The sequence below is a fragment of the Oncorhynchus keta genome, chromosome 28 (assembly GCF_023373465.1).
Source record: "Oncorhynchus keta strain PuntledgeMale-10-30-2019 chromosome 28, Oket_V2, whole genome shotgun sequence".
Classification (NCBI taxonomy): Eukaryota; Metazoa; Chordata; class Actinopteri; order Salmoniformes; family Salmonidae; genus Oncorhynchus; species Oncorhynchus keta.
In genome coordinates, this window is record NC_068448.1 from 72,978,672 (window position 1) to 72,986,617 (window position 7,946).

Sequence of the window (7,946 nt, forward strand, 5' to 3'; positions counted from 1 at the left end):
TCATGCAGTCTGTTCCCTTTAGTTATTGTGTCATTATGTTGGCCATTCGATCACATGTCGTTCTTACAGATTTCCGGGGACCCGTAGTGCTACTTATCTGTATAGGTCGCTTAGATGGTGAACTTGGTAATGGTGGGGAAGAATGATATCTATTTTATTGCGTATCTAATTGATGCTTTACAAATATAAACAATTTAATCGTATCCCACTCAATGAAATTATATAATAGTTTTTTTTTTACACATGAACGAAATTCTATCAATTTGCCTCATTTAAAGTTCTGGCTTTATGAGCCTCAGCTATTGGGTTACAATATTGTCATAACATAAGACACAGCTAAGAATGGTTTGTATTGAGAAACTGTTTTTTCCAAACGAACATTTGCACCAGGTACAATCTGAAGATATAATACTTTTGTAAAGTACCAAACCATCAAGCGATGCTGATCCCGTAACATGCTTTGAGGTTCTTGCTGGCTTACACCATGTTAACAAGCCCTAAGACCAAAGCAAGTAACAATCTTTCTCATACTCAAAACTGCTTGCTAAAATGATCTGATCGAAGTTGGTGTCATTATTGTAATAATAACAGCCTACTACCATTACTACTACTATGCTATTGGACCAGATCTCTCTTGGAAAAGAGATGTTATCTCAATGAGAAAAACCTGTACAAATAAAGGTAAAAATAAAGAAAATACTGCTGCTACTACTACTACTACTACTACTGCTGTAACAGTATAACTTTAGACCGACCCCTCCCCCATACCCGGGCGCGAACCAGGAACCCTCTGCACACATCAACAGCAGTCACCCACGAAGCATCGTTACCCATCGCTCCACAAATGGCACGGCCCATGAAGAGCAAGGGGAACTACTACTTCAAGGTCTCAGAGCAAGTGACGTCACCAATTGAAACGCTATTTGGCGCGAACACCGCTAACTAGCTCGCCATTTCACATCCGTTACACTGCTACTACTACTACTACTACTACTACTACTACTACTACTACTAATAATAATAATAATATCAGGCCAAATTATCTAATAGTAATATTATAATAAATTCGATTTTTTTTTCACACAAAAAAAACGCATAGGCCTGTCTACATCAAAGGAATAGCCTAAATCAAATGTAATCCAGAAACAACCCTTTTTCAGACTATAATATTTCCATTGACATAATGACAGGATTAACAAAGCATGTCAACGCCAAAATAACTATTAATTCTTTATAAACATGACCTCTTGTTTGTTGATCATATTGAGAATTGACAGCAGCAACCTTTGCCTACATCATTAATCTATCCATTGACATTAATTCACAAGAGAACTGGGTTATTCGGTAAACTCGCTCTATTGTCTATCTATTGCCTATTTCTCTATAATGAATATATGGCATGTAAACGATTCCAGAAAATTCGAAAGGATAACGACAAAAACGTGTCATATGTTTTGTTACAGTTTTAGTTCGGCTGCACTGTGCTATGAACGAAGCTCCATCTTTTAAGGCCCCCCGAGCTTTATTTTCTACGAATCAACGATGAGAAATGACTCTAGTAAAATTGACCATTTGTAAGGAAATCGTATATTTTTCACGGATAAGGAATATAATAAGAGAGGGAACTGGATAGAGGTAGAGACACTGATGTCGAACTAAATTAATAGACAGGATAATTTAAAACCAAAGAGGAACACTATTTCATCTAAGCTGCTGTCGGTTCCATCACAAAGGGTCACCGCGCAGCTGTGGCGAACCCAGCGTTATTATCAAGTTTGATGATAGTATCCCGTTTGCTGTCCTCGCACCTTGCTCGAGGCAAGCAATAGCTCCAGGCAACGCCAGTGCCGCACGGTGATAAAGGACTTACTCTGCGCAGAGAAAGAGAGCAGCTTTCACTTGAGACGTAATCAACTCAACGGCTTGGCCTATACTGCTTTTCGTTTTTTCTCCCCTCAATCCTTTTTTTCTTCATAATACATCTCTAACTTTTGGCTTATTGCACATTTCCTGAATAATTACTTATTTCTTCTGCTAAATAACTAGGCGGATTTGAAGGATGTAGATACGCTGTTAGAATGAATCAATGCCCACGGATTTGAAGGATGTAGATACGCTGTTAGAATGAATCCATGCCCACGGATTTTTATTATCCACAAAGATAGTTTAAAAATACATGTATCTGGAAATACAATAATGCAATTGCTCAGTTGTTTAGCAAGTTACATGATGAATGTGATCAGAGAAGACACACATGCAGACCCCCCAAGCAGTCAGAAGGACCTGTCAGACAAGATGCTTAGCAACCATTCTGTCTGAAGCTCATTTGAACGTCTGCCTTTAAGGTTGATGATTAAAACTTCATCCAGTAAGATAGACCTATAACACCTTTACACAGTAATTTCCACTCTAAAGACTAGGTATCCTCCTTTCCCTTTTAAACGCCGATTGGGAAGAGTATATTGATGTATTCCACTGATGTTTTCCACAATTGTCTTTTTCCACGTTGCCAATTCCTTTAATTTCCTGTTGTTTGGACAGTCTGTATAAATATTTGTGTTTCTGTGATTGAGCCCAAGACGAATTCCCACTTGAATCTGAATGAACACTATAAAGCTGCGAATTACATTACACTGATGCTCCAAGACACTCTCTACCTGTGCTGTCTGAAGCTGTGGAGTGGACTCTAAGCCCCAGAACCCCTCTCCCGTGTATGTTGTGAAGGCTTCCCTATGCTGTAGAATAGAACCTGCTCACATTAGCACTGGTGAGGCCTCGCCACTTGACTAGGTTACCTCTTTGTCCTCTTCATCGTCACCATCACCATCACCATCACCATCATCATCATCATCATCATCATCATCATCATCATCATCATCATCATCATCATCATCATCATCATCATCATCATCATCATCATCATCGTCATCGTCGTCGTCGTCGTCGTCGTCTTCATCCTCATCGCCGTCATACTTCTCATGGCCGTCTTCATAATTTCTCCTGTCTGTGCAGATAAAGATGATCCTTTAGTTCCCTGTAGGAAAGACATGAGCAGAATGAGTTTAGCGCCATAAAGAATACCTTATGCTTGTCTAAAAGTGCAAAAGGATGCCAGAGTGAATGACTTGGCTAGTGACTTTTGATCATCTACTCCTAAAAAGACCTCATAAAGCACGTACTTATAACAAATTGTAATTGTTTATAACTTGATATATACTGAACAAAAATCTAAACACAGCATGTAAAATGTTGGTCCCATGTTTCATGATATAAAAGATCCCAGAAATGTTCCAAAAGCACAAAAAGCTTATTTTTCTCAAATTTTGAGAACAAATTTTGTTGATATCCCTGTGAGTGAGCATTTCTCCTTTGTCAAGATAATACATCCACCTGACAGGTGAGGCATATAAAGAAGCTGATTAAACAGCATGATCATTACACAGGTGCACTTTGTGCTGGGGACAATAAAATGCCACTCTAAAATATGCAGTTTTGTCACACAACACAATGCCACATTATGTCTCAAGTTTTGAGGAAGCGAGCAATTGGCATGCTGAATGCAGGAATGTCCAACAGAGCTGTTGCCAGATAATTTAATGTACATTTTTCTACCATAAGCCGCCTCCAATGTTGTTTTAGAGAATTTGGCAGTACGTCCAACCGGCCTCACAACCACAGACCAGGTGTAACCACACCAGCCCAGGACCTCCACATCCGGCTTCTTCACCTGAGGGATCATCTGAGACCAGCCACCCAGACAGCTGATGAATATTTCTGGTCTGTAATAAAGCCCTTTTGTGGGGATAAATGTATTCTGATTGGCAGGGCCTGGCTCCCAGGTGGGTGGGCCTTGCATGTTGTGTTTATATTTCAAATTTCATCATCATTTTCAGTATCTGTGAAAGAGGTTGATAATGTGTAATAACTGTTTATGACGAATTTCAAAATGATTATCCTACTAGAGGACACTTATACAAGAGGGGAGATTGTCCTTCTGGTTACTAGTCCAACGCTCTAACCACTAGGCTACCCTGCCGCCCCTTATACAGGAGGGGAGATTGTCCTTCCGGTTACTAGTCCAACGCTCTAATCACTAGGCTACCCTGCCGCCCCTTATACAGGAGGGGAGATTGTCCTTCCGGTTACTAGTCCAACGCTCTAACCACTAGGCTACCCTGCTGCCCCTTATACAGGAGGGGAGATTGTCCTTCCGGTTACTAGTCCAACGCTCTAACCACTAGGCTACCCTGCCGCCCCTTATACAGGAGGGGAGATTGTCCTTCCGGTTACTAGTCCAACGCTCTAATTCTAGGCTACCCTGCCGCCCCTTATACAGGAGGGGAGATTGTCCTTCCGGTTACTAGTCCAACGCTCTAATCACTAGGCTACCCTGCCGCCCCTTATACAGGAGGGGAGATTGTCCTTCCGGTTACTAGTCCAACGCTCTAATCACTAGGCTACCCTGCCGCCCCTTATACAGGAGGGGAGATTGCTTCGACCTCTTGAGTGTAAGAAGAAACAGTTAGATCTAACCACAGGCTAAACACTTCCAAGAGGACTTGACATTGCAGAACAATTTCCAACAATTACCTTTTGACATGCATATTGACACAAATGTGCAAAACTGTAATTTTCTCTCTGAATTTGTTAGCTTGAGGGGCTGGCTTTCATGCCAGTGAATTGTCAGAAGTATTTATTCCTTCCTCCTGCAAGTCTGACTGACTGTGGGACAGTCAGAGTTCCCTGACAACCAATTCGAAAGTGAGAGGCCCATTTTAAAAATGGCGGATACTTTTTTTTGGGGTCAAAACACAGAACTTTGATTTTCCCATTCTTTAGATGGAGGAACAGCATGTCAATGCTATTTGGTGTGAAACATTGAAAATGACTTGAACGGTAGCCTAATGAAGTTACTATGAAAGATTTACCATCCAAACAAAAAGGGTCATCACAATTAATAATCAAATTGGATGTGTGAAAATTGTGATTTATCATTGTGTGTTATTTTCTGTGTCCTGTTTGAAGGTTTCCTGCCCTATGCTCTATGACTAAGTCACACCTACCTAATAAACTTTACAAACAATTGTTGACGTCTCAGTCAATCTTGCACGATAAATGCAACCTAGCGTGCCCATTGACATTGAAATGCCATGGCCATCGAGACATCATCTTGTCTTTGACACAGCCATGGCAGTGAGAGGAGAAGGAGCTCTATAGCTGTGTCATCACACACGTGTCATCCCATTCCGACTGATTGGCATGTGCTAACCCAGATCACAACAGCGTTGAAGGAGGAGCGTTTCCCCGATTCCCTCGAACTCACCCAGGATCCTCATGACAGGATCCCCAGCAAAGTGGGTAAATTGGGCCTCGCCTGGCTCCCGGAGGCCCCCTGGCTTGTCACCAGCCGCATAACCAGCATCAGCCCCATCCCCAGCCCATGTATCTCCAGCCCATTCAGCTCTGGCCCCAGCCCACACCTCCAGCATTGTGCCCTAAATGAGTGGCTGGATACGGCTCATTGCCGAGCCCGCATCGCTACACTGCTCAAAGTGTGAGGTGGGCTGTATGTGTGAAAGATCAGTCACAACAAGCTTTATCTACTGAGAGATATTGAGTGGTGAAAGGAGATGAGTGGGGATGATGGTGTGACATTGGCTAGCTAAACCAGGAAGTACTGATGTTGTGAATGGGAATGGTGGACTAGTCTGTCAGTCAGTTAGTTAGCGAGGTTTCAAACTGTTGTTGGTACATGCAACTAGAGGTGAAAATGCATGTTTTGAACAGGATACAGAAGTTAACATGCTTGTCTCATGAGCCAAATATAAATTCAACACCACATAGGCAGTGTCTGACAGCATTCAAACTTCTCCTGGAGTCTTGAGCTTAAGCAATGACCCTAGATAAAGTCACAGTGACAAAACACTGACCGTCACTCCTTTCGTCACACGGCGGCCTGCGTATCTCATGCCACCACCACAGCCTTCAACCACTTTCAAAAGTCATGGTGTCAAAATGATCAAAATGAGCCTCCGCTCCTTCTCATCGCCCAGATTATCATGGCAGCCTCAACTGGTGGGGACAAAAAGCAAGCAGCTAGCGAGCGGCAGCTCTGTGTTTAACACAAGTTCCATTAAAAGAGCCATTACTATTACTGAGAGGAAACAGTGCCCCGGGGTTCTCAAAGTGTTGCTAAAACCTCATTGATAATTAAGTATTGGTTACCCCGGTATACATCGCTCCCGAACGTTGCTTACCAATCAGAGCACTCTTTCCTCCTTCTCTCTCTCCCTCTCTCATCCCAGGTCTCTCTTTCCCATCACTCTCTCTCCTCTCTCCCCAGGATTCTCTCTCTCCCATCTCACTCTCTCTCTCCTGCTCTCTCCCCAGGTCTCTCTCTCTCCCCTCTCTCTCTCCCCTCTCTCTCTGCCTCTCTCTCTCCCCAGATCTCTCTCTCTCCCATCTCTCTCTCTCCCCCTCTCTCTCTCCAGATCTCTCTCTCTCTCTCTCTCTCTCTCTCTCTCTCTCTCTCTCTCTCTCTCTCTCTCTCTCTCTCTCTCTCTCTCTCTCTCTCTCTCTCTCTCTCTCTCCTGCCTTCTCCCCAGGTCTCTCTCTCCCCTCTCTCTCTGCCCCTCTCTCTCCCCAGATCTCTCTCTCTCCTCTCCCATCTCCCTCTCTCCCCCTCTCTCTCCCCCTCTCTCTCTCTCTCCCATCCCTCTCTCTCCCCCTCTCTCTCCCCAGATCTCTCTCTCCCATCTCTCTCTCTCCCCCTCTCATCTCTCTCTCTCCCCCTCTCTCCCCCCAGGTCTCTCTCTCTCCCATCTCTCTCTCTCCCTCTACTTTGTGTTTGTCATGGAATCACACAGGCCCTCTAATAAGCGTCAATTAGAGCAACGGGAGACCGGGGTTAATTATGCCTCAACACATTTTGATTGATCATCATTAGAATGTACAGTGTTGGGGAGGAACAGTGACAAGGTGTAACAGTAGATAATGTGTTCATCTTCATGTGTGTACACCGCTCACCTCCTCCTGCCCTTCCTGTCACATCGATAAATACTGAGACGTAAAATCCCCCATGACACCAGCACCCTACTATCAAAACCACTGCTATTTATTGAATTAAGGACTGTGGTTTTGCACGTGGTATTCAAACTGAGTGCTTTGCATGCATCTAATGGCTGGTACCTTTGTGTAGTGTTGAAGCAGACTAGATAGCAGGAGAAACACAGTGGGAGGATGAATGACAAGCAGTTGCTATTAATAATTTGTGTTGTTGATCAAATTACTCACAAGTTACCAACCCAAATGCCCCCTAATGTGGAGGATATTTCTCCATTTGCATCCAAACAAACAGAAAAATCATTGTCTTTGCAGAGATGTGCCTTCAAGTGAAACAGATTCCACCTTCAAAAATATAACAGAATGTGTGCCTAGATAAACAGTTACAGATTCAAGGAAGGAATCACCATTCCACTGTAAACACTTGCAGTGAGAGAACCTTGAAAAGCTAATACAAAACGACACAATGAGCACCGGGTATCTTCACTGAGACCCAGCAAATGGATAACGATCATTAGCCCAAATAAGAACGCTTCGTTTGAGCAATGGCGAAGCAAAGACATAAAAGTAACTTCAAAATTAAGCTCCTGACAGCCCGTTAATGGATCGCTGTAGGCCCATCTGCTTCATTGCAAATAGAAATGGGGTTTGATTTCGTGAACTGTTACCACTGTCACTGTAAACAATAATTGTCAAACATATTTACCCGCAATCGCTTTAGCAGATGTTCCGGGTTTTGTTTCGCTCAGCTTTTGTGTATCTCCCCTCTGCAGACGCGCCACATGCCCCCCCCAACTCCCAGCCCCCACCCCCACCCCCTACCCCCACCCCCCACCCTCCCCCTATACCCTCTGTACTAGAATATTGAGCAGGTATTTGCTGAA